The sequence below is a fragment of the Ambystoma mexicanum genome, chromosome 6p, assembly GCF_040938575.1.
Source record: "Ambystoma mexicanum isolate Mex_15411 chromosome 6p, UKY_AmexF1_1, whole genome shotgun sequence".
NCBI lineage: Eukaryota > Metazoa > Chordata > Amphibia > Caudata > Ambystomatidae > Ambystoma > Ambystoma mexicanum.
The window spans coordinates 1149444771-1149470498 of record NC_090935.1 but is presented as its reverse complement, the minus strand read 5'-3'; positions in this window follow the sequence as shown (position 1 = coordinate 1149470498).

Sequence of the window (25728 nt, the reverse complement as noted above, 5' to 3'; positions counted from 1 at the left end):
CGTCTGCTGGAGACCCACCTCCAGTCACTAGAGTAGCGGCATGACTTGAGGCCAGCTTTTTCTTTGCCCTGCGCTTCAGGTCATTCCAGCGCTTGTAGCAATCATTAGCTGTGCGCCTCACGAATCCAAGGGCACTTATGATGTCCGCGATGGTCTGCCAGTGTGCCAGACGTTGTGCAGGTGTGGTCTTGCATCCTGCAGTAATCACCATTTTGCTGTCATGTGCAGACACATACTCCACAAGTGCATCAAGTTAGGCCTGATTGAAGCTGGGCTTCCTTGGTGGGCCGGACTGTGTAGCCGTGTCTGGGGCATCAGCCTGTACTGGACGAGCACTCTTCCTCTTCCGCTTGGAAGGTGGTGGGGATCCTGAGTGTCCTACGCCGCTCTGGACACTAGGGGCAGGAGCCCCGGTGGACTGTGGACTAGGAGTGTGGGAATGAACACTCACCATGGGACTTGCTGCAGGCATTAGCTGAAGTGTGATGTAGTCAGGGGGAACGTCAGCAGGATGGACTGGGACCGACACTGTCCTGGCTGGGAGACTCTGAGCTGGGGTGGATGGAGCCGCAGCTGCCCCTGCAGCCTCCCCACCCTGCCTACTCGGGGCAGCAGATGACATAGCTGCCCCTGATCCACGTGGCCTGGTGACACCAACGTGCACCGCCACACGTGGCCTAGACCTGCTGACCTGGAAGTCAGCCATGGAGTCAACCTGTGCCAGGTCTGGTGCCACAATGGGCTGGTCCAACAAGGGCTGAGCAGGGATGGTGTCAGCCACATTACCCTCAACCAGGGGGGGGCATGGGTGTCCCTGACTGGTCACCCACACATGGGGTTAAAGGGGTAGGGTACTAGATGGAATTCGTACCCTAGTGCTCTAGCAAGGCTGTATGTGACCCCTGGGGGAAGATGACGGGTCACGCAACGCACAGGCACCCCAAAAAAGGGAGATAATGTGCACGCAACCCCTCCTAGACCACGTGCGTGGAAAAATAAACCTGCACTACGCTGTGGCACCCAGAAACACAAAAATGAACTTATGCATGTCACACGCAGCCTAGAATGACCTCTGAAGGGGTACGGGACACACGGGGCAAGTACAGATGTTAAATATGTGCGCGACTCACCGCCTGCCTGGAAAAATAGCGTGAAAAAGACGCGCGTGTGCGCGTTGGCAACACCCCCGCCAAAAGAAGAATTGTACGCTGTCTGAGGAGACAGGACAACAGAAGAAGTGAACGCTGTTTGAGGAAACAGGCCCAGGAAAAAGACAAAATGAGAAAAAGCTGTCAGAGGTAACAGGGAGGACGAACTTGGAACGCCGTGAAGTAAATCGCGTGTGAACCGACAAGAAGTACAGATTTCACCCACTCGCTCTCCATGAAAAGCACGTACAAGGAAATGGCGTTCTACACGTACCTTTTAAACATGCCCACAGGTCCAGCGTCACTTCCGCGTGTACGCGCTAAGGCCCTATCCTCCAATTACACGAGCTGGCACTCTGACGTGCAGTCATTGGACGTGTGACATGCACCTGTGTACAGGGAAACCCCCTTGCACGCACGTCACAGACGCGCATACGTGCTGAGGCCCTTTCCACCAATTACACGCTATGACACTCTGACGTGGTTATTTTTTCTACGCGCCATGGAAAACGCACATGCGCGTAACCTCACAGACGCGCCTACACGCTGGGGGCCTTTGGGCCAATGAATTTGCGTACGTGTGCGGACGCGCTTACGCGCTAAGGCCCTTTCCTCAATTACACGCAGACGTGCTGGATTTTCACGTGCCAAATCACTCCGTATCAAGCTGGCCACGCGTAAGCACACGGAAGACCACGCTCCTGCCCAGAAAGCCGAATTACTGCCCCCAGAGCCCCGAGCACGCTCCCACCTGCCATCTGCTGCTGCCTGATTGCCTACTGCCCACGTGCCCTGCCATTTGCTGCCTGCACATCAGCCCGGGGTGCCGTTGCTGTGACCACCCCTGCTGGAACCGAAGACTCCCGACTGGGATTCCATCGCTCCACAGACCAGCCCCAGGACCCAGTTGCCCACCCACTCCTGCTTCTGGGGTTGTCATGTCGGGCACTGCAACATCTGGCACCACTGGCAACCCCTGGCCTGAGAGGCAGAGGGGCACCAGCTTCACTGCCACCGAAGTTGGTGTCCTGGTGGAGCAAGTCCTGGGGCAGTATGATGCCCTCTTCAGAAGTTTGCGCGCCGACAAGGAAGGACGGACTCGGATCTGGACGGACATCGTGACTGCCATCAACGCGGAGGGGGTGGCAGTCTGACTATTCCATCATGTCAAGAAGCGCTGGGAAGACTTCAGGTCCAGGACCCTCAACAAGGCCCGGCGCCTCTTGAAGGCAGCGGATGCTAAGGGGCGCCGGGGCCACTTGTCGGAAGATCAGATGAGGGTCCTGGAATGCATATCCCCAGTGCTCCACGTCCAAGTCCTTGAGAGGCAGACCCGTCTGGAGTCGAGCGGTAAGTGTACATGCATCCTGATTGTAAGCTGTGCGTGTGGTGGTGTGCCAGTAGTGTGCAGGTTGCACATGTGTTTTAATGGGGCTAAGTAGGGGGGGTGTACAGGGCCGTAAGGCTAACACATGCGAGGGCTCTCATCTGTGAGACATGGATGGTGCTTGGGTGTGTAGGCTTGCATGCCAAATGCAGATGTGTGGGCACACATGTTTGAATGAATGTGTATGTAAGTAGGCATGTTCATGATGTCACACATGGATGTTGATTTCAGCTACATGTATCTGCACTGTGTACATGTGCATGTGTGTGTATTTGACAAGGGGGCAACAGTGATGCAACATGGATGCATGTGACACCGGGATGTGGAAGAATGGTTGGCAGATGTGACATGGATGCCGATCTCAACACTGCAACAGTTGGCAGAGGTGTACACATGCATGCAAGTGTGGTGGTGTGTGTGCATGTGTAGTGCACTCCCTGTGTTGCATGTGATGTCTGGCCCACCTTTGCCTGCTCATGCTGTTGTATGTGTATGGATGGTGCTGGCTGTTGCAATATGGCTGTGGTATGGCTCATGGGTGCGAGTTGAAATGACATGTGTGTTGGCGATTGTGATGCCATGTCGGAGGTTTGCCAATGCCACTCATGTACAACTGTCATGTGTGTATGTGTCCATTGTACAGTGCCCTGATGCCTGTGTTTTATTTCTCCCTGTCTGCAGCGTCAACTGATGAAGAGGGCGGAGAGGTGCTGTGGAGCACAGCGGCAGGGATTGCACCGCCAGCCGGAGACGCAAGGCCCGGCTCCCCTCCCAGGTTGTCATCTCGTCGGGGAGTGAGGAGTCCGGTGCCGCGTCCCAGGCCGCAGCTGCCGGGAGGAGGTCCAAGAGGCGGAGGTCGGAGCTGGACTCCTCGGCAGTAGAAGGGGCAGCTGGGACCCCACAGGGCCCAACGGGGGAAGATGGCACTGAGTCATCCAGGTTGGTGGGGGATTTGGTGGAGGAGGAGGCCGTGCAAGCGACAGAGACGGGGTCTGGAGGTGGGGATTCCACTGGTGCTAGTGGTGCAGTGCAGGACCAGGGACAGGAGGCAGCACAGGCCGCCGCGGAGGTGCCTGTGTGCAATCCTGTCCCTGATCCTGTCACTGCATCATCTTGCACCAGTAGGGATGCCTACGTCCAGACCTGTTTTCAGGCAGGGGATGAGCTTACAACAACTGGCCTTCCTCTGCCTGCGGACGTGGCTATCCAGGTACGGGTTGAGCCTGTCCTGACTGGTGTGGCGTTGAGTCAACGGGCTATGCGAGGTGACCTGCAGTCTTTTAATGGGGAGACTGCACGTCATCTCGAATGGCTCGTTGACCGCGTCGGCCTACTGGGACAGGTCACCCAGGCCGGATTCCTCCGTTTGCTGGAGCTTGTTCCGACCCCCTCCTTAACTGAACACCCTATGCGCCAGTCGTCCTCCGTGCCATCTTTCCACCCATTTGTCACCTGGGTGCCCTGTGGAGCTGCCTCTGACGGTGCAGCCAGGCTGGTGGAGGACACATCTCTGCCACAGTCGGGAGTCGGACGTCCAGCAGGGGTGACCACATCAACGACTGCACCCCGGCCGGTGGAGGATGTGCAGGCAGCAGGAGCCAGGGCACGGGCACAGGCACAGCAGCAGCAGCAACGAGGTGGGAGCCATGATGGCTCAGGGCCTTTGACATCGGATGGGCAGGCATCGGCCGGAGGGCAGGAGGACCCAGGACGGGAAGTGTCTTCCGTGTGGCAGCGGTTGTGCCATGCCATAGATGCGGTGCGGCAGCGGGCGGAAGAGGCACAGCTCACGATGGTCAGGGCGGAGAACTCCATGCGGAGGGCCCTGTCATGATCTCTGCTTCCAAAAGGTCAGGGTTTTCCCAACTCCCTTGGAAGCAGATCCATAACCCAGGTTCCGAGTGCCAACCAGTCCCATTTGGGACCTTTTGGACCCAGTGCTGGCGCCAGTGGCACCAGGCTCATAAATATGCCCAGTCCCAGCGCTGGAAGCGCCGGGCTCATAATGCTTGGGTGGACTTACCTGCAGCAGACCATGCTGCTTACTTGCCTGCCAGTTGAGCCTCTGATCCTCTTCTGTTTGGAACTACTTTTCCTGTTGGGTGGGGCAGGAGCCACTCCCTAGGTTCAGAACACTGGAACTCTTCTGGAAAGCAGGAACTCTTTTCTTACCTAGGCGTGGCTATGGAAGGAGACACCTAAGCACTACAGGAGGCTATTTAAACCACACCCGATGGATGAATCTTGCTTTGCGTTATTCTGCATCCTCTGCAGCAGAACGCTCATCGTGTCTTCTGCATCTGGGCCTAAGGAAAAAGGCTTACCATCCTGAATCCAGTCTTCAGCAACACCTATAAAGACAAGAAAGAACAGGTTAGCATTACGGTCTTCAGTGACAGCGCTTCACTTACCTGGTCCATCGGCTGTCACCAACGCCTCGCGCTGCATTCCGGCATCTGAAAGACAAAGGCTTACCTACTCTTCGTGCGCTCCGGAGGTCTTCGCACTGCATTCCGGCATCTGAAAGACAAAAGCTTACCAACTCTTCGCACGCTCCGGAGGCCTTCGGTGCTGCATCCCGCATCTGAAAGACAAAACAAGGTGCGTTTAAAGACATTGGGGAACTTTAATACTCACGTGCCATTACTCCTTTCCACATCTAACCCAGTGGGTATTCCGGCATCCTGCAGCCGCTCCGAACTTGTACCTGCAAAATAAAAAGACAGTTAGAGCGCATCGTGAAGCAGGCAACAAGCGCTTACTTACGTGCTTCCAGGCGCTTCTATTCATCACACGGGCTCCATCTTCAACTCACTTCAGCCCGTCATCCACCATCGCCGGAACCCTGCAAAACAAGAGACATCATTACTAAAGACTTTTAAAGACATTAGAATTACTCGAAACTTACCGTTCGTGCAGTAAACGACGGACAGCAGTCCTCTGAAGTCAAGAGGCCTGCTCCCCTTATCCAGTGAAGAAACTGGTTACAGCACCCTGCCCCGAGGCAGATGGAGAGCACGGCATTCACTTACCTAAGGTGAGAGCGTTAACCTTTGGGGTTCTACAGGAGAAGAGAAAGGGAAGAAGAGAGAGACATTTAATAACCCAGTTCATTAATCCCATATTTTCTATCTGCAGACATCTTACCCTTCGAGTCAGACATACAGTGCACAGAGGTCCAGCCCAAAGAGCCAGCCGTGTGTTACACATCACCTTTGAAGATACGGTATACGCCCAGTCAAGACCGGCGCCTCTACGGGAATCAGGTGAGCGTTACAGAACGCAAAGCCTACCGCAAAACTCCCGTCCAGGCGCTATGTAAACCTCGGATACCGACCAGCTAGCCCAGTTACTTGGGGAACTAAGGGCAGAAGTGCATGCAGCCCGTCAGGAAATGAACGCTCTAAGAAGGGAACTGATTATTTCCAAGGAGCGAACCGATGATCTCGCTAGACAATTGCTACAGTCTCAAGCCGGACAGACCCCGTTACCCGCATCTGGGGGAAATCTTCCTTCTACATCCTCTATGAATCCAGTGCAGATCAATCTACCTAGGAATGTACCTCTGGCTCCGCCCGAACGATTTTCTGGTGACCCAAAGAGGTTTACAGTATTTATCAATCAGTGCCGGTTGCATTTCTTATGCCGGCCAGCAGCCTTTCCAACTGATCAAGCTAAAGTAGCTTTCGTGCTTTCGTACCTTAGTGGCAATGCGGCAGACTGGTCGATCCCTCTAGTAAATCAAGATGATCCGGTCCTCCATGATTTTCAAGCTTTTCAGCTCAGTATGGAAAAACTGTTCGCAAGACATTCACAGGGGCAGGCCTTGGACAATGAGCTTCTTTCGTTGCGACAAGGTAATCAAGACCTTTTGGCTTATTTTGCGTCTTTCAACAGACTGATAGTGGAAACTCAATGGCCTGAGGATAAAAGGATTACGCTGTTTTATAGAGGTCTACGTGGAGAGCTCAAAGATGTGTTAGCCCAAGTAGTGAATCCCCCACAAGATTGTTCGGACTGTATAAACTTAGTCGTTCAAATAGATCACAGACTGCAGAACAGGAAGGCCGATCGTTCCAAGTTTGATGCTCGAGTATTTTCCAAACCGCCAACTCCTTCCAAAGGAGTAGACTCCGGGGAACCCATGCAAATAGGGGGCCTGAAAGGTCCTCTAACACAAAAGGAGCGGGAAAGGAGAAAACTGTTGCAATTATGCCTCTATTGCGGAAACTCAGGGCACTTTCTTCGAGACTGTCCGGTGAAACCTGCCAAGAAGGCAGTAGGAGCTGCAGTTACCAAAGTTACAAACTCTGAGCAGGGAAACGACCTCGCCCGACAAGAATAGAGGTCCTCTTGCCGAGAGTGAAAACCAGTTCCGTGACCTCGCATTTCGTGATACCTATGGTCCTCATTAGCCCTGATAATCCGGATCGATTACATGCAATTGAAGCTTACGTCGACAGCGGTGCCATCGGCAATTATGTGGATCATGAAATGGTTTTGAGGATGAATCTAACTCTTTGTCCCAAGGCTGTAAAGGACGTCATTACTACGGTGGATGGAACGGAGATAGCCTCCGGACCAGTAACGCATACCACTCAAGAAGTGACGCTAGTAAGTCAAGATGGACACCATGAGAAGATCGTGTTCGATGTGATCAAGGCTCCTCAGTTTCAGATTATTCTAGGAATACCTTGGTTAGAGAAACACAATCCTCTGATCGATTGGCGAGCAAGAACGGTCCAGTTTCCAGAATGTGTCTCTACTTGTCACCCTCCACCTGGTGTTGCACTGGCAGCAATTTCTTCAGAAACTCCCCAGTTACCTCCCGAATACCTAGAATACCAAGATGTTTTCCGGAAGGATCAGGCTAACTCTCTACCTCCTCATAGGTCTTATGACTGCCAGATAGACCTGATACCTGGATCTACTCCTCCTTGTAGTAGAATTTATGCCCTCACCGAGCCTGAGAATCTTCACCTTCGACAATACCTGGATCAATACCTGGCAAATGGGTTTATTCGTCCTTCCAAGTCCCCTGCTTCTTCAGCTTTGTTCTTCGTTCCAAAAAAGGAAGGAGACCTTAGAACTTGTATAGATTATCGCTCCCTGAACCAGATCACCGTCAAGAATAGATATACGTTACCTTTGATCCCTGAACTCCTGGACCAGGTCAGAAAAGCATGCATATACACAAAGCTGGATCTTAGAGGAGCCTACCACTTGGTACGAGTAAAAGAGGGCGATGAATGGAAGACGGCCTTCCGCACCAAATATGGGCTATTTGAATATCAGGTCATGCCCTTCGGACTTTGCAATGCCCCGGCCGCCTTTCAATATTTTATGAATGATGTCCTCAGAGAGCTCATAGACGTGTGTGTTGTTGTTTACATTGACGACATCCTCGTTTATTCTTCATCGGAATCTGAACATCGGAAACATGTGAAAATGGTCCTCGAAAGATTGCGTCAACACAAACTTTTCGCTAAGTTGGAAAAATGTGTTTTCAACGTGACTGAAGTTGAATTCTTGGGATTCATATTATCACCTAGCGGAGTGCGTATGGATTCAAAGAAGGTCGATGCAGTTCTCAAATGGCCATCACCATCCTCCGTAAAAGGTGTGCAAAGCATGTTAGGCTTCGCTAACTTTTACCGCAGGTTTATCCCCGAATTTTCTCGAATAGTCCAGCCCATCACTGCCTTGTTAAAGAAAAACAAACGTTTTGAATGGTCTACCGAGGCGGAACAAGCTTTCCAGGATTTGAAGACTAAATTTATCTCTGCACCAATCTTAAAACACCCTCGCCCCGAACTCCCCTACATCGTGGAAACTGATGCTTCAAGCCTTGCCATGGGGGCAGTTCTATCACAAAAGGACCCGGTAACCAATCAGTTGCATCCCGTGGCATTTTGGTCCCGCAAATTCTCGCCTCCTGAAATCAATTACACGATTACTGACAAGGAACTTCTGGCTATCAAGTCTGCCTTTAAGGCTTGGCGGCATTATCTGCTGGGGGCCCGACACACCGCTACTGTGATTACGGATCACCGAAACCTGCAATATTTGAAAACCGCAAAAGCCCAATCCTCTAGACAACTCCGTTGGGCATTATTCTTTGCCGAGTTTGACTTCATAATTACCTATCGACCTGGTACAAAAAACGGTAAAGCTGATGCCCTTTCTCGGATGGGAGTGGAAGAACACTTGATCAACCCTAAACCTGTACCAATCATTCCCGAACAAAGAATTCTGGGTGTAATCGCCACACAATCCATAGAGGAAGTTAAGGATGAAGCCAGGCAACTTGTAACTCCAGCAGACATACAGAATTGGCATCTGCAGGGAAAGGACTTTGCAGTAAAGGACAACTTATTGTATTTCCAAGAACGATTATACCTGCCCAGCACAGATTTACAGAAAAAAGTAATCTCTTGTTATCACGATTCTTTAATGGAAGGACATCCCAGTATGGCCAAGACCTCAGAAAAGATCAAGCGCTACTTCTGGTGGCCGTCTTGGAAAAAAGATATCAGAGACTTTATAATGTCCTGTGGAGTATGCGCCCAAAACAAGAGTCAAAAGGAAAGACCAGCAGGCCTCTTACGCCCTATTGACATCCCACCTCACCCTTGGCATACGCTTTCTATGGACTTCATCACCGATCTACCTCCATGCTCCGGATACAATACGATTCTGGTAATCGTGGACTTATTCTCCAAGATGGCGCATTTCATTCCGCTCAAAGGCTTGCCAACAGCAGCAACTCTGGCCCGAGAATTTCTCGAAAACATCGTCCGACTGCACGGTTTTCCTTCGGTTCTAATTTCGGATCGAGGTAGTCAATTTATTTCTCATTTTTGGCGAAGTTGCTGTCGGTCGGCTCAAATTGATGTGAGACTATCGACCAGTCACCACCCTCAGACCGACGGACAAACCGAGAGGACCAATCAAACTCTGGAACAGTATTTACGCTGCATGCTGCAACAAACTGAAAAAACTTGGAAAGACATCCTTTGGATAGCCGAATATGCCTACAATAACTCTGTCCATTCGGGAACTGGAAAAACCCAGTTTTTTCTTTTATACGGCAGTCACCCTCGAACCTCAGAGTTGGATCCCCTCCAAGATCTTGAAACACCAGCAGTAGACTACCTGCATTCTACAATCACCCAAGCCTTTAAGGAAGCTGTTTCTCACCTTCAAAGGGCTAAAGAACAATACAAGAAAGGAGCAGATCAACATCGGAAGGAAGCCCCTCAATATCAAGTAGGGGATCAAGTCTGGTTATCCACCAAATATCTACCTCTAAAAGGGCCACGCACATTCAACCCAAGATACCTTGGTCCCTATTCCATCACTACCATAGTAAACCCAGTAGCGGTCAAGTTGGACTTGCCCCCGCACATGAAGATACATCCGGTCTTCCACGTCTCTCTATTAAAACCCGTGCAACCTCAAACCCGACTAACTAAATCTCCAAAACCCATCCTAGTTGATGGAGAACTCGAGTTTGAAGTGAAAAGCATTCTGGACTCCAAGATCTCCAAATCTAAACTATTTTACCTAATTGACTGGAAAGGCTACGGCCCCCAAGAGAGATCCTGGGAACCTGCTGAATATGTCCACGCTCCTCGCCTAATCAAAAGATTTCACCGAACATTTCCTGACAAGCCAAAACCCCCGGAGAAGCCCGGTTTGGGAGGGGCCTTGAGGGGGGGTACTGTCATGATCTCTGCTTCCAAAAGGTCAGGGTTTTCCCAACTCCCTTGGAAGCAGATCCATAACCCAGGTTCCGAGTGCCAACCAGTCCCAATTGGGACCTTTTGGACCCAGTCCTGGCGCCAGTGGCACCAGGCTCATAAATATGCCCAGTCCCAGCGCTGGAAGCGCCGGGCTCATAATGCTTGGGTGGACTTACCTGCAGCAGACCATGCTGCTTACTTGCCTGCCAGTTGAGCCTCTGATCCTCTTCTGTTTGGAACTACTTTTCCTGTTGGGTGGGGCAGGAGCCACTCCCTAGGTTCAGAACACTGGAACTCTTCTGGAAAGCAGGAACTCTTTTCTTACCTAGGCGTGGCTATGGAAGGAGACACCTAAGCACTACAGGAGGCTATTTAAACCACACCCGATGGATGAATCTTGCTTTGCGTTATTCTGCATCCTCTGCAGCAGAACGCTCATCGTGTCTTCTGCATCTGATCCTGGGCCTAAGGAAAAAGGCTTACCATCCTGAATCCAGTCTTCAGCAACACCTATAAAGACAAGAAAGAACAGGTTAGCATTACGGTCTTCAGTGACAGCGCTTCACTTACCTGGTCCATCGGCTGTCACCAACGCCTCGCGCTGCATTCCGGCATCTGAAAGACAAAGGCTTACCTACTCTTCGTGCGCTCCGGAGGTCTTCGCACTGCATTCCAGCATCTGAAAGACAAAAGCTTACCAACTCTTCGCACGCTCCGGAGGCCTTCGGCGCTGCATCCCGCATCTGAAAGACAAAACAAGGTGCGTTTAAAGACATTGGGGAACTTTAATACTCACGTGCCATTACTCCTTTCCACATCTAACCCAGTGGGTATTCCGGCACCCTGCAGCCGCTCCGAACTTGTACCTGCAAAATAAAAAGACAGTTAGAGCGCATCGTGAAGCAGGCAACAAGCGCTTACTTACGTGCTTCCAGGCGCTTCTATTCATCACACGGGCTCCATCTTCAACTCACTTCAGCCCGTCATCCACCATCGCCGGAACCCTGCAAAACAAGAGACATCATTACTAAAGACTTTTAAAGACATTAGAATTACTCGAAACTTACCGTTCGTGCAGTAAACGACGGACAGCAGTCCTCTGAAGTCAAGAGGCCTGCTCCCCTTATCCAGTGAAGAAACTGGTTACAGCACCCTGCCCCGAGGCAGATGGAGAGCACGGCGTTCACTTACCTAAGGTGAGAGCGTTAACCTTTGGGGTTCTACAGGAGAAGAGAAAGGGAAGAAGAGAGAGACATTCAATAACCCAGTTCATTAATCCCATATTTTCTATCTGCAGACATCTTACCCTTCGAGTCAGACATACAGTGCACAGAGGTCCAGCCCAAAGAGCCAGCCGTGTGTTACACATCACCTTTGAAGATAAAGTATACGCCCAGTCAACACCGGCGCCTCTACTGGAATCAGGTGAGCGTTACAGGCCCTGAGGCGGGCCGAGTGCCTCGAGGCAATCCGCAGGGAGTTGGAGGAGAACATGTCGTCATCCCTGCGGACCCTCGGGGCCATGGAAGAGGACCGCCTCCGGGACATTGAGCAGGAGTTCGATGATGCCCTGGCCCGGAACATCCAGAAGTGAGCCGTCGGACTAGCCCGCTGCCCTTGTAAATATTTCTTCAGTGTTAATTTTCCTTTCGGTTTTGTTTTGTTTTGGGGCGCTTGGACAATGTCCCAACTTCTTGTATATATTTCTTCATTAGGTAGGATTTTATTTTATACGTTTCATTTAAAGGATTGGGCACATGGACCCTGGATGTTCACTTTGTACATAGTTTGACAATGGATTTGGATTGTTGATTTTTTTTTCCCATTGATCAATGGTTTTTTATTATTTTTGCACCTTGGATTTATTTTCTCAGACTGACACTTTGGAGACTTGCTTTTGGATTGCTTTTCATTTGGATTTCATGCGTCTTTTTCATTTATTGGACATGCTGGATTTAATTTTTTATTTCCATTTTCTTCTGTTCCATTTCATTGCCTTGCTTTTCTGTTTAATACATTATCATTTGGTACTTCAATGTGTGGTATTCTCTCTTTGGTTTCATGCATGTCGCAATGTGTGTTTTTTCATTCACATGCTGTCATTGTGTGGGTTTGACGGATATATGTTGATGTGCAGACTAGCCATTTGGGATGCATCATGTGCTGGTGATTTCTTTGTGGGGTGGATGTCATACCTGGTGGTGTGTTCGGACTGGGGTGGCGTGGGCAGTGTATTGAGGGGGCATGGGGGCCATGATTATGGATCATCACGAGGTGTTGGGAGACATGTATGGGGGCCTGCTGGCAGCTGTCCTGCACTGCTGGGGGGTGGTGGCGCAGGGGGACATGTGTGGGGTCCTGGTGGAGGGTGCCCCTGGATGCTGGGGGGTGGGGGTTCAGGGGGACATGAGTGGGGGCCTGGTGGAGGGTGCCCCGCAATGCTCGGGGGTGGGGGTGCAGGGGGACATGAGTGGGGGCCTGGTGGAGGGTGCGCCACAGTGCTGGGGGGTGGGGGTGCTGGGAGACATGCGTTGTTGATCAGTAGTGCAAGGTGACATATGGCTTAGCTGGGGGGCATGCCCATGGTGGATGGGCTGCCTGCGGGACATGAGCAGGGGTGCAGGGTAGTCCCCTGTAGTGTGGGCTGCCTGCAGGGGCCGTGGAGGGTGTAGAGGGAACACCTGGGAGGACCCACATGGCCAATTCACGTGTACTCCCCAGAACCCCTGAAATACACGTACCCTGCTGAATTTGCATGTGAAACTTCCCATGCACCCCTAAATGACGTGCAAAGGGGTACGCGACAAACACGGACACCCACTGTGTGAATAATAGCGTGTGTGTGTATTTCGTGGGTGCGCGGGAAGTTTAACACGCGATCGGGCCTGGGGGATCGGGGTACGTGTATTTCAGGGGCTCGCGGGAAGTTTAACACGCGATCAGGGCTGGGGGAGCGGGGTACGTGTATTTCAGGGGCTCGCAGGAAGTTTAACACCCGATCGGGCCTGGGGGAGCGGGGTACGTGTATTTCAGGGGCTCGCGGGTAGTTTAACACGCGATCGGGCCTGGGGGAGCAGGGTACCACTCACCGCCTGCCTTGCGTGTAGAAGAACGTGTAGCCAATACCCACCCGCTGTGAAGTAATAGCATATGAACCCCAACGCCTGCAGAACACACGCACCACACCCCACGAAAAGCACGTACAGAGCAATGGAAATCCACGTGGGATCTTCAAGCCCTGCCAGGGCAACCCCCGTGCGCTATACGTCACATACGCGCTTACGCGCTAAGGGCCTTTGGTCCAATGGAATCGCGTATGCGTGCTGACACGCTTAGGCGCTAAGGGCCTTTCCTCGAATTACATGCTGACGTGCAGAATTTTCACGTGCCAAATCACTCCGTATCAAGCTGGCCACGCGTAAGCACACGGAAGACCACGCTCCTGCCCAAAAGGCCGAATTACTGCCCCCCAGATCCCCGAGCAGCCTCCCACGAGCCATCTGTTGCTGCCTGCCTGCCTGCCTGCTGCCACCGTGCCCTGCCATTTGGTGCCTGCACATCAGCCATCTGCAGGGGTCCAGTTGCTGTGTCCACCCCTGCTGGAACAGAAGACTCCATACTGGGATAGTATCGCTCCACAGCCCAGCCCCAGGACCCAGTTGCCCACCCACGCCTGCCTCGGGGGTCGCCATGTCGGGGCAAACACCATCCGAGACCACTGGCGACCCCCAGCCAGAGGGGCAGAGGGCCACCATCTTCAGTCAGAAGGAAGTTGGTGTCCTGGTGGAGCTTGTCCTGGGGCATTATGATGCCCTCTTCAGATCATCACGCGCCGACAAGGAAGGACGGGACAGGATCTGGGACGACTTTGTGGTTGCCATCAACGCGGAAGGGGTGGCAACCCGCAAAATCAAGCAAGTCAAGAAGCGCTGGGAGGACTTGAGGTCCAGGACCCTCATGAAGGCCCGGCGCCTTGTGGAGGGGGGCCGGGGAAGCATGAGTACCATCCAGCTGAGGGTCCTGGAACGCGTACGCCCAGCGCTCCATGCCCAGATCCTTGAGAGGCAGACCCGTCTGGAGTCGAGCGGTAAGTGGCCAAGCATTGCTGTGTGAGACAGGGCATGTTGCAGTGTGCTGGTTGTCTGATACTTGCCTGTATGTGTGACATAGGCCATGTACACGTGTGTGTGTGCAGGGACATCATGGTCATGCATGCGAGACCAGTAATGTGTGAAGCACACGGTTGGTGTATGTGTTTAAATGCAACATGGGGAGCCCTATGCGGAATGGACACATGAGCGCATGCCAGTCTCTGTTCCTGGACATGGGTGGGGCTGAGGGATGGGTGCTGATGCCATGTACATGTATGGTGTCCATGTCTGTGTGTCTGACCTGCGTGTCTGTGACTTGTGAATGCCATGGATGCATGACACATGTCTGTGACAATGTTCAGAATCACTGATGCAGCCTAGTTATTCTTGCATCCACTGTGTCTGGGGTGTACGAGTCCAGATGGATGAAAGTACGGTGAAGTGTGTGCATGTGATAGGCATGACCCATGATGCATGTGAGTTCAAAAACAACATTGTATGTTTCAAGAGTCCCTTGGACATGTTTGCTAATGTCCATAGCATGTGCCATGCCTGTTACTGCATGTGTTTTGCCTGCACTGACCCATGTGTTGTGGAGGGACATGATGGAAGTGATCTTTGACAGTGCCACTCATCTGCTATTGCTTCCTGTCTAGGGGACCATTGTACAGTACCCTGATGCTTGTGTTCTATATCTCCCTCTACACAGCGCAAACTGAAGAAGAGGGCAGAGACGGCGCTGTGGAGCAAAGCGGCGGGGATGCCCCCATGGCTGCAGCGCAAGGGGTGGGTGAGCCCCCACAGGGGCTTGCAACGGCGAAAGACGGGCCGGAGCCATCCAGGTTGGTGGTTTCCACAGAGGAGGAGGAGGCCGCTACTGAGCCGCACATGGGGCCTGGTGGGGGCATCCCTGCTGGTGCAAGTGGTGCAGTCCAGGGGCAGGGGCAGGAGGCAGCACAGGTCGCCGTGGAGGTGCCTGTACATGTCACTGTCCCTGACACTGTGACTGCACCACCATGCACCAGCAGGGATGCCCCATCCCAGGCCCGTCCGCAGGTAGGGGGGATGTCCATGTCATCTGACTCCCCTCCACCTGCGGACGAGGGGACCCCTGTCCGTATGGAGAAGGTCCTGATTGGTGTCGCTTTGCGCACGGGTGTCATTCGTGATGAGGTGCGTGTTTCCCGGGGGGAGCACGCACGTCATCACGAAGAGCACCGTGCCAACGTGACCCAGTTGGGAGCGGCCATGGTCAGGGGTTTCGTACATGTGTCGGGCACTCTGGCAACCCTTTCCTCCTCTGTGGAGGCTATGCGCCAGTCGTTCTCCATGCCGTCTTCCGGCCCAGATGCCACCAGGGCCCCCTGTGGACCTGCCCCGACCAACGCAGCCAACTCGGTGGGGATCACATCCCTGCCACAGTCGGGAGTCGGAGGTCCAGCAGGGGTGGACACACCAGAAACTGGACCCCAGCAGATGGAGGATGTGACGGCATCATCGGGCAGGGCACGTGCACACCGGCGTCGGTGGATTCCATCAGCCTGGATGCCGTCGTGCTGGCACAGGCAGTTGCGTCGGAGGAAGCGGCAGGCTCGACGTGGGAGGCATCATGGCTCGGGGCCATCAACATCAGGGGGGCAGGCATCGGCCGGAGGGCAGGAAAACCCTGGAATGGGAGTGTATTCCGTGTGGGAGCGGTTGGGCCAGCAGCTAGGTGCGGAGCGGCAGCGGGCAGAGGAGCAACGGCTCACAATGGTCAGGGCGGAGAACTCCATGCGGAGGGCGCTGAGGCGGGCTGAGTGCCTCGAGGGTATTCGCAGGGAGTTGGAGCTGGACACTGCATTATCCCTGCGAGACCTCAGGGCCAGGGAACATGCCCGCCTCCAAGCCATTGAACAGGAGTTCGATGATGCCCTGGCCCATGACAACAACCAGTGAGCCGTCGGACTAGCCCGCTGCCCTTGTAAACAGTTATGTAGTTAGTGTTAGGTTTCCTTTGCTGTTTTATTTTTTTTGTACCTTTTGGACAATGGACCACATTTTTGTATATATTTTTTTTGTTAGGTAGTATTATTAGATAGGTTTCATTTCTTCCGTTGGGATCATGGACCCTGGATTGTTTATCTGTATATAGTTGACTGTTGGATTTTATTTTTTTATTTGGAGTTTACCCATGGAGCAATGGTTTTCGGTTTTGATTTTCCATTGGATTTACTTTTTTGAACTGTGACTTTGGACACCTTTCCTTTGGATTATGATTTGTGGTTTTACATTATTTTACGGACAGGCTGCTTTTGGTTTTTAATTCCCATTGTCATTTGTTTATTTTTGATTCCATTTATGTTGCTTTTAATGCATTTTCATCATCAAACTTCAATGTGTAGTATCATCTCATTGGTTTCATGCATATCATGATATGGGTTTTGACATTCACTGACACCCATTGTGTGTATGTGAGGGACATGTGTTCATTTACATACTTGGCATTGGGGTTGTATCATGTAATTGGCATTTCTAAGTGGGTGGATGCAATACTTGGGTGGGTGTTTGGCATGTGGAGGCAGCCCATAAGGGCCAGGGATCTAGATTGTGATGACGTGTTGGCTGGGGGACATGAGTCGGGGCCTGCTGGCAGGTGCCACGCAATGCTGGGGGGTGGGGGCGCAGGGGGACATGAGTGGGACATGAGTGGGGGCCTGCTGGCAGGTGCCCCGCAATGCTATGGGGTGGGGGTGCAGGGGGACATGAGTGGGACATGAGTGGGGGCCTGCTGGCAGGTGCCCCACAGTGCTGGGGGGTGGGGGTGCAGGGGGACATGAGTTGGACATGTGTGGGGGCCTGGTGGAGGGTGCCCTGCACTGCTGGCGGGTGGGGTTGCAGGGGGACATGAGTTGGACATGAGTGGGGGCCTGCTGGCAGGTGCCCCACAGTGCTGGGAGGTGGGGGTGCTGGGAGACATGAGTGGGGGCCTGGTGGAGGGTGCCCCTGGATGCTGGGGGGTGGGGGTGCTGGGAGACATGAGTGGGGGCCTGGTGGAGGGTGCCCCTGGATGCTGGGGGGGTGCAGGGGGACATGAGTGGGGGCCTGCTGGCAGGTGCCCCACAGTGCTGGGGGATGGGGGTGCTGGGAGACATGTGTGGGGGCCTGGTAGAGCGTGCCCCTGGATGCTGGGGGGTGGGGGTGCTGGGAGACATGTGTGGGGGCATAGTGGAGGGTGCCCTACACTGCTGGGGGGTGGGGGTGCTGGGAGACATGTGTGGGGGCCTGGTGGAGGGTGCCCCTGGATGCTGGGGGGTGGGGGTGCTGGGAGACATGTGTGGGGGCCTGGTGGAGGGTGCCCTGCACTGCTGGGGGGTGGGGGTGCTGGGAGACATGAGTGGGGGCCTGGTGGAGGGTGCCCTGCACTGCTGGGGGGTGGGGATGCTGGGAGACATGTGTGGGGGCCTGGTGGAGGGTGCCCCTGGATGCTGGGGGGTGGGGGTGCTGGGAGACATGTGTGGGGCCCTGGTGGAGGGTGCCCTACACTGCTGGGGGTGGGGCTGCTGGGAGACATGTGTGGGGGCCTGGTGGAGGGTTCCCTGCACTGCTGGGGGGTGGGGGTGCTGGGAGACATGTGTGGGGGCCTGGTGGAGGGTGCCCCTGGATGCTGGGGGGTGGGGGTGCTGGGAGACATGTGTGGGGGCCTGGTGGAGGGTGCCCTGCACTGCTGGGGGCTGGGGGTGCTGGGAGACATGAGTGGGGGCCTGGTGGAGGGTGCCCTGCACTGCTGGGGGGTGGGGGTGCAGGGGGACATGAGTTGGACATGAGTGGGGGCCTGCTGGCAGGTGCCCCACAGTGCTGGGGGGTGGGGGTGCTGGGAGACATGAGTGGGGGCCTGGTGGAGGGTGCCCTGTACTGCTGGGGGGTAGGGGTGCTGGGAGACATGTGTGGGGGCCTGGTGGAGGGTGCCCCTGGATGCTGGGGGTGGGGGTGCTGGGAGACATGAGTGGGGGCCTGGTGGAGGGTGCCCCTGACTGCTGGGGTGTGGGGGTGCAGGGGGACATGAGTTGGACATGAGTGGGGGCCTGGTGGAGGCTGCCCCTGGATGCTGGGGGGTGGGGGTGCTGGGAGACATGTGTGGGGGCCTGGTGGAGGGTGCCCTGCACTGCTGGGGGCTGGGGGTGCTGGGAGACATGTGTGGGGGCCTGGTGGAGGGTGCCCCTGGATGCTGGGGGGTGGGGGTGCTTGGAGACATGTGTGGGGGCATGGTGGAGGGTTCCCTGCACTGCTGGGGGGTGGGGGTGCTGGGAGACATGTGTGGGGGCCTGGTGGAGGGTGCCCCTGGATGCTGGGGGGTAGGGGTGCTGGGAGACATGTGTGGGGGCCTGGTGGAGGGTGCCCCTGGATGCTGGGGGGTGGGGGTGCTGGGAGACATGTGTGGGGGCCTGGTGGAGGGTGCCCTGCACTGCTAGGGGGTGGGGGTGCTGGGAGACATGAGTGGGGGCCTGGTGGAGGGTGCCCTGCACTGCTGGGGGGTGGGGGTGCAGGGGGACATGAGTTGGACATGAGTGGGGGCCTGCTGGCAGGTGCCCCACAGTGCTGGGGTGTGGGGGTGCTGGAAGACATGAGTGGGGGCCTGGTGGAGGGTGCCCTGCACTGCTGGGGGGTGGGGGTGCAGGGAGACATGTGTGGGGGCCTGGTGGAGGGTGCCCCTGAATGCTGGGGGGTGGGGGCGCAGGGGGACATGAGTTGGACATGAGTGGGGGCCTGCTGGCAGGTTCCCCACAGTGCTGGGGGGTGGGGGTGCTGGGATACATGCGTTGTTGATCAGTAGTGCAAGGTGACATGTGGGTTGGCTGGGGGGCATGCCCATGGTGGATGGGCTGCCTGCGGAACATGAGCAGGGGTGCAGGGTAGTCCCCTGTGGTGTGGGCTGCCTGCAGGGGCTGTGGAGGGTGTAGAGGGAACACCTGGGAGGACCCACACGGCCAATTCATGTGTAGTACTCCCCGGAACCCCTGAAATACACGTACCCTGCTGAAATCGCGTGTGAGACTTACTGCGCACCCCTGAAATACACGTACCCTGCTGAATTTGCGTGTGAAACTTCACGCGCACCCCTGGAACAAACGTACCCAGGACAATCGCGTGTGGAACTTCCCGCCCACCCCTGAAATACATGTACCCTGCTGAATTCGCGTGTGAAACTTCCCGCGCACCCCTGGAATACACGTACCCAGGACAATCGCGTGTGGAACTTCCTGTGCACCCCTGAAATACACGTACCCTGCTGAATTTGCGTGTGAAACTTCCCGCGCACCCCTGGAATACACGTACCCAGGACAATCGCGTGTGGAACTTCCCGCGCACCCCTGAAATACACGTACCCTGCGGAATTCGCGTGTGAAACTTACCGCGCACCCCTGAAATACACGTGCACTGCTGAATTTGCGTGTGAAACTTCACGCGCACCGCTGAAATACACGTACCCTGCTGAATTCACGTGTGAAACTTCACGCGCACCCCTGGAACACATGTACCCAGGACAATCACGTGTGGAACTTCCCGCGCACCCCTGAAATATACGTACCCTGCTGAATTCACGTGTGAAACTTCACGCGCACCCCTGGAACACATGTACCCAGGACAATCACGTGTGGAACTTCCCGCGCACCCCTGAAATACACGTACCCTGCTGAATTTGCATGTGAAACTTCCTGCGCACCCCTGGAATACACGTACCCAGGACAATCGCGTGTGGAACTTCCCGCGCACCCCTGAAATACACGTACCCTGCTGAATTTGCGTGTGAAACTTCCCGCGCACCCCTGACATACACGTGCCCTGATGGAATCGCGTGTGAAACTTCATGCGCACCCCTGAAATACACGTACCCAGGACAATCGCATGTGAAACTTCCCGCGAACCCCTGAAATACACGTTCCCCGCTTGGCGTTTGCTGTTTGGCAGCCCTGTGAAGTGGTCCAGGGTTAGCGCAGACATTTGCGATGAATTGGGGATTTTGATGGCTTTTCCTTGCGCGAGGGCGTTCTTGGGGGCGTAACTGGCGCTGCTGCAGGGTCGCTGCGCCACTCTGCGCCACGGCTGGTTTTGGAGGCTAAAATCCATGAATACGCTGTGCGATGAAATGGATTTTATCGCACGCGGCTGGCGCAGTGTATCGCACGGGGACACTGTGCGCCAGCCGCGTGCGCCACTTTTGTGCAAAATTCTATGAATTACCCTGTAAATGTACACAATTCACCATATCAAAAATAAAACGTGTCAATTAAACTGAATTCAAATTACTTAAAGTGCCAATGCTGAATTCAACCTAACTTTGTAAGTATGTTTGTTTGTTTTATTTTATTTGTAAGGCGCACCAAACCTGGGGTTATCTGGGCGCAACAGGTTACACGTATACTTTAAGCTTAAGGTTTACGGAAATTTACAAATTAGAATATACACAAATGTACAAATTAGGATATACACAAGTTACAGTTAGGAAGTATATAGGTTTAAAAGACAAATAGAGGAAAACATTGCATTACATTACATTACATGATCCAGAACAATATAGAATAAGAAAAGTAGGAGAAAGAGCTATATTACATAATACAGGAGTGTGTACAAGTATAGTGGTGAGGAGCACCATGTGAAGGCTTAGAAGGTTGCAGAGCCATGGGCATATGTTAGCAGGTGAACACCAAGATTCACTTGTGGTTTGTTCTATGCCAGTTTATAGTATTATGCCTGAAATTGTGGAAGGATTGTTCCACTCTCAGTGGGTATGGGAGTGCGTTCCAAGTCTGTGCTGCCATAACCAGGAAACTACTTGCTCCAGCTTTCTTTAGTTTGAATCTAGGGACCACCAGACAGAAGGAGTTAACTGTTCTGGTGGGGCGGGATGTAGACTTTTTGACTATTCTCTCTGCCAATTAGGGTGGTGTTGAGGCATTTGTATTTAAGGGTGGCCGTTTTAAGCAGGATTTTGTCGTTAATGGATAGCCATTTGTTTTGTCTCCTTAATTCTGAGATGTGCTCTCTGTTTGGAATGCTTAATGCAGTTCTGAGCGCGTTGTTCTGTAAGATTTGGATGTTATTAACAGTGTACTTGCTCGCACCTAGATACAAGGCATTGCAGTAATCCAATTTCAAGAGGGTAAGGGTGTTTGCTAGGATGATGCAGCTTTCTTTAGATAGGAAAGGTCTACAGGCCCTGATTAACTTGCAGGTGTAGGCGGTTGCCGACGCCATAGTATTAACTTGTTTACTTAGGGTGAGAGCAGAATCCAGGTAAAAACCTAGTGTTTTTACCTCCTTTACAACTTTGATGGTGTTCCCATCAATATTGAAAGAGGCATATTTGCTACTAAGTTTATTCAGTTTGGCGACAGTGCCCAGTATCAGGAGCTCCGTTTTATCAGCATTCAGGCAAAGGCCATGGGCTGCCATCTATGCCTGAATGGATTAGGTAGATTTCATTCACAAGGGCCATGTCCTTGTCATAGTCTCCCGAGAGAGGGAAGAGGATCTGGGTGTCATCTGCATAATTAGTGTAGGTGACACCCAGATTGTCCAATTTGTCAAACGGAGGCTTTGTGAATATATTGTACATTGTTGGAGAGATGCAAGAACCTTGCGGTACACCACAGGTTATGGGGGTGGGGTCTGCCGCGGCTGAAGGGGAGAAGACTCTCATGGTCCTATTATTCAAAAAGGACTGGATCCATGCTATAGCATCAATGGAAAAGTGAGCCGCTGAGGCCAGGTGTTTACATACAACTGTATGGTCCACCAGGTCAAAGGCAGCGGACAAGTCAAGAGGAGTAGCAAGGCATTTTTCCCTTTATCCTTAAATTGAGTCTTTAGCTCAATTAGTGCGGTTTTGGTGCCATGTTGTGGCCTGAAACCCGACTGTCGGACACCTAGGAGCTGATTGGTTTATAGATATTTCTGTATCTGCATATATGCTACTTTATCTAGTATTTTAAGAAGGAACGGTACCGTTGTGATTGGCCTATAGTTAGTAGGAATGGTAGGGTCTAGAGTTTGTTTTTTAGCATGGGTAGGACCCATGACTCTTTAAGGTTACTAGGAACAGGAACTAGGAACAGTGCCTAATGAAAATGATGCATTAATTAATTTAGAGATGAATGGCGCCAGATCCCTGGCTGCATCTTTGATTATCTGGGCCGGGCAACTGTCTCCCTGGCATCTAGAAGGTTTGAGGGAGGAAATTATTTTTTTCTACCTGAAGGCTAGATACTTGGGAGAAACTGAACTGTTGCAGCATTTTTGTAAGGTGATTTGACGTACTAACATGCAAGTCTGAGTTAGGCAAATTTGATTTTTTGTCGGCAATCCTATTTTGTAATAAGGCAATTTTATTTGTTAAGGCATTCTGGATATTAGAGCACCAGAGTTTATCCTTCACACAGTTGTCTGTAGGAGGGATAGGGGCTTCTAATTCTCTTAAAATCACAAAAAATTCCTTGGTGCTTTAGCTTGCTTTATTAATTCTCTCATTACAGGTTTCTTTTTTGGTGCAACTTATTTCTTTTTTGTATGTGGCAGAGATATTATTCAAGTTTGTTTTGTTTTCCTCAGAAGGAGTGTGTCACCAGGCGACTTCCAATTTTCTTTTTTCTGCTCTAAGGGCTTTTAGTTGTGGCGTAAACCGGAAGTTCAAGTGAGCTCTAGGTTTACTCTTAGATCTAGAGCTTTAGCCATAATGGTATTGTAGGCATCTACTAAAGTATCTGGATCAAGGGCGACTGACAAAGAGTTGAGGACATGGATAATGTGGGGTAGAATCTTATCCGCCGAGATATTTCTTTTATTCCTCGTCAGGAATGGCGGTGCATTAAGTTTAGCTTTGGTCACTATGCAATTAGCTGCTAAGGAGAATGCTATCAGGAGGTGATCTGTCCATGGTTGGGGGGGTTATAGATGTGATTGAGGTTTTGCAGTTCAACTCACCCACCCAATCTAGTGTTCTGCCTTTGACATGAGTAGGTTGGGTCCCTCTTTGGATAAGTCCAAATTCAGTGAGTGCATTAGACACTGCAAGAGCGTGTTGATCATTAGGATTGTTAAAGCCAAGGTTGAAATCTCCCAACAGTAATATTTGTGAGGAATCTTTGGTTTTGTCAGAATGTATTGTGGAAATATCCTCCTCAAATGTACCAATAGGTCCAGGTGGTCTGTACACTGGCTCCTGCTCGATCTCAGGCGACGTGCTCCGATGAGGAAGAAGAATGAATGCAGGCAGGCTCAGGACAGGGGCCTTAAATGCGGTGCCTTGACGAAGGTGCCGGTTTCCACCTACCCGTCAGCTGGTGGGAAGGATGAGGCTGTAGGCACCAATGAGCGACAACTGTATCAAGATGGCTGCTTGCTTCAGGGAGCACACAGCGCCATCATGGAAGATCAAGATTGCATTCACTCAATGCATTGCAAAGTACGAAAGTTGCTGGCAAAAACATTTTAAATGCTGTAGTTCGCAGGATACTGCCACAATTCCACTCGGAGGAGCATAGCGTGTTAGACTTTGTAATGGTGTAAATTACAAGAATGCAAAATCGAGCGAGATTGAAGTATCCCAAATTAAGCCCCCGGCTTACCTCAAAGGCAGAGGGCTGTTACGCTCACCTGGTCTCTGCGGAGGCGTTGGGGCATTGTTGCAGCCCTCCAGGGGGTGAGGTCGCTCGAGTGCGACTTCGCCCTCTGCGCTTATGTGGTGACTGATGGTACTAGGTGATGACTGCATGGGACTGCTCCTGCGTGGAGAATGGGGGCGTGAGTATGCCAAATTGTGCACCCGATACCCTTCCAGACCCCTTCTCCCAAACCGTGGTACTCAGGGGATGCCCTGTCCCTGGAAAGTTCACCTGTTGATTAGTTTTGGCGAGCACTACGTCCTAATGCTTCTGGCAGGAGCGCTTGTGTGATCTTGACCGAGTTCCTTCACTGGTCCCTTGCATGTCCAATCCTGCTGCGACTAAGCCACTATACTTCAGATAAGTGTTCCTGTTTGCCTTTGTCTTTCCTCGTCTGTTTTTGTTGTATTGTAGTTTGTTGTCTTGTATTGCTGTCTGTTCCACTTCTGATGTTTGCTCTTTTGCTTTCTTCTCTTGCAGGTGATGTTGCCGGCCCGGCAGAAGCTGCAGAGCTCGAGGCTGCAGCCAGAGGGAATGAGGAACAAAGCTGCAGTGGTACAGTAGCTGGTAAACTGTTAACTATGGGGCGCACGGGGTTCAAATGTGGCGCGGCCCTAGGACGGATGTTCTAACCTTGTCTTTCTTCTTCTTCACAGGGTCCGAATTCGTGGATGCGGAGTGCGGTGCTGCGGCGTCAGGATCAAGATCACTGGATGTCAGGCAATAAGTCTGCAGATGAAGCGATGAAGCACCGGTTTCCTGGAGGTGAGTATGCAGGAAAACGCCTGGTTTCAAAGGTAAGTAAACTGGTCCAAGCGGCGGTGAGCGTCACGTTGCACACAAGTGCACAGTAATGCGAAGCACCGACCTTAATGATGGAGCAGCTTATATAGCTGAGCTTTTGAAGCCACGCCCACCAGGTTCAGCCTGCCTGCCACACCCTGCCACACCCGATGAGTCAGCACATGAGGATGTTCTCTGGAATAAAGGCGTTCAGTTCCTGGAAAAATCTTGTAAAATAAAATCACTCCTGCACTGAAATAAAGTAAAAGCACTCCTGCACTGGAATAAAGTGTTCCTGCTCACATCTCTATATGAGTCTGGCGCCAAAGGCGCCAGGACTGAGTCCAGCCAGGGCCCCTGTGTTTATGGGTCCCAAAGGGACATAAGTGAATCAAGTGACGCATTGCCCCATCACAAGATGGTGTGGTTTTTGTGTTCTGGAGCCTGTGGCCATGACAGCACTCCCCCTCAAAGCCCCTCTCATGGGTGGTTCCCCCCGGGCCTGGTTTAGTGGGATTATTGCGGTGGAACTGCCTGATTAATCTTGGAGCGTGGGCATGCTCACTGGGTTCCCAGGTCCGATCTTGAGGTCCATAACCTTTCCAGTCTATAAGGTAGTATAACTTGGACCGGACCATCTTAGAGTCTAGGATCCTTTTAACTTCGTATTCTGGTTCTCCTTCAACTATTTCGGGATCCGGTGGAGTATCGATCCGTGTACCTGGTCTCAATGGTTTTAGAAGAGACACGAAACACTGGGTGGATCTGCATGTGGGCCGGTAATTCTAATTTCATGGCCGCAGGGTTGATCATGGCCTTGATAGTGTACGGTCCCAGATATCTGGGACGGAACGCCCGTGGTTCTTTCAGGGGAATGTTTTTGGATGCTAACCAAACCTTGTCTCTGACTTGGTAGTTGGGAGCTTCCCTTCG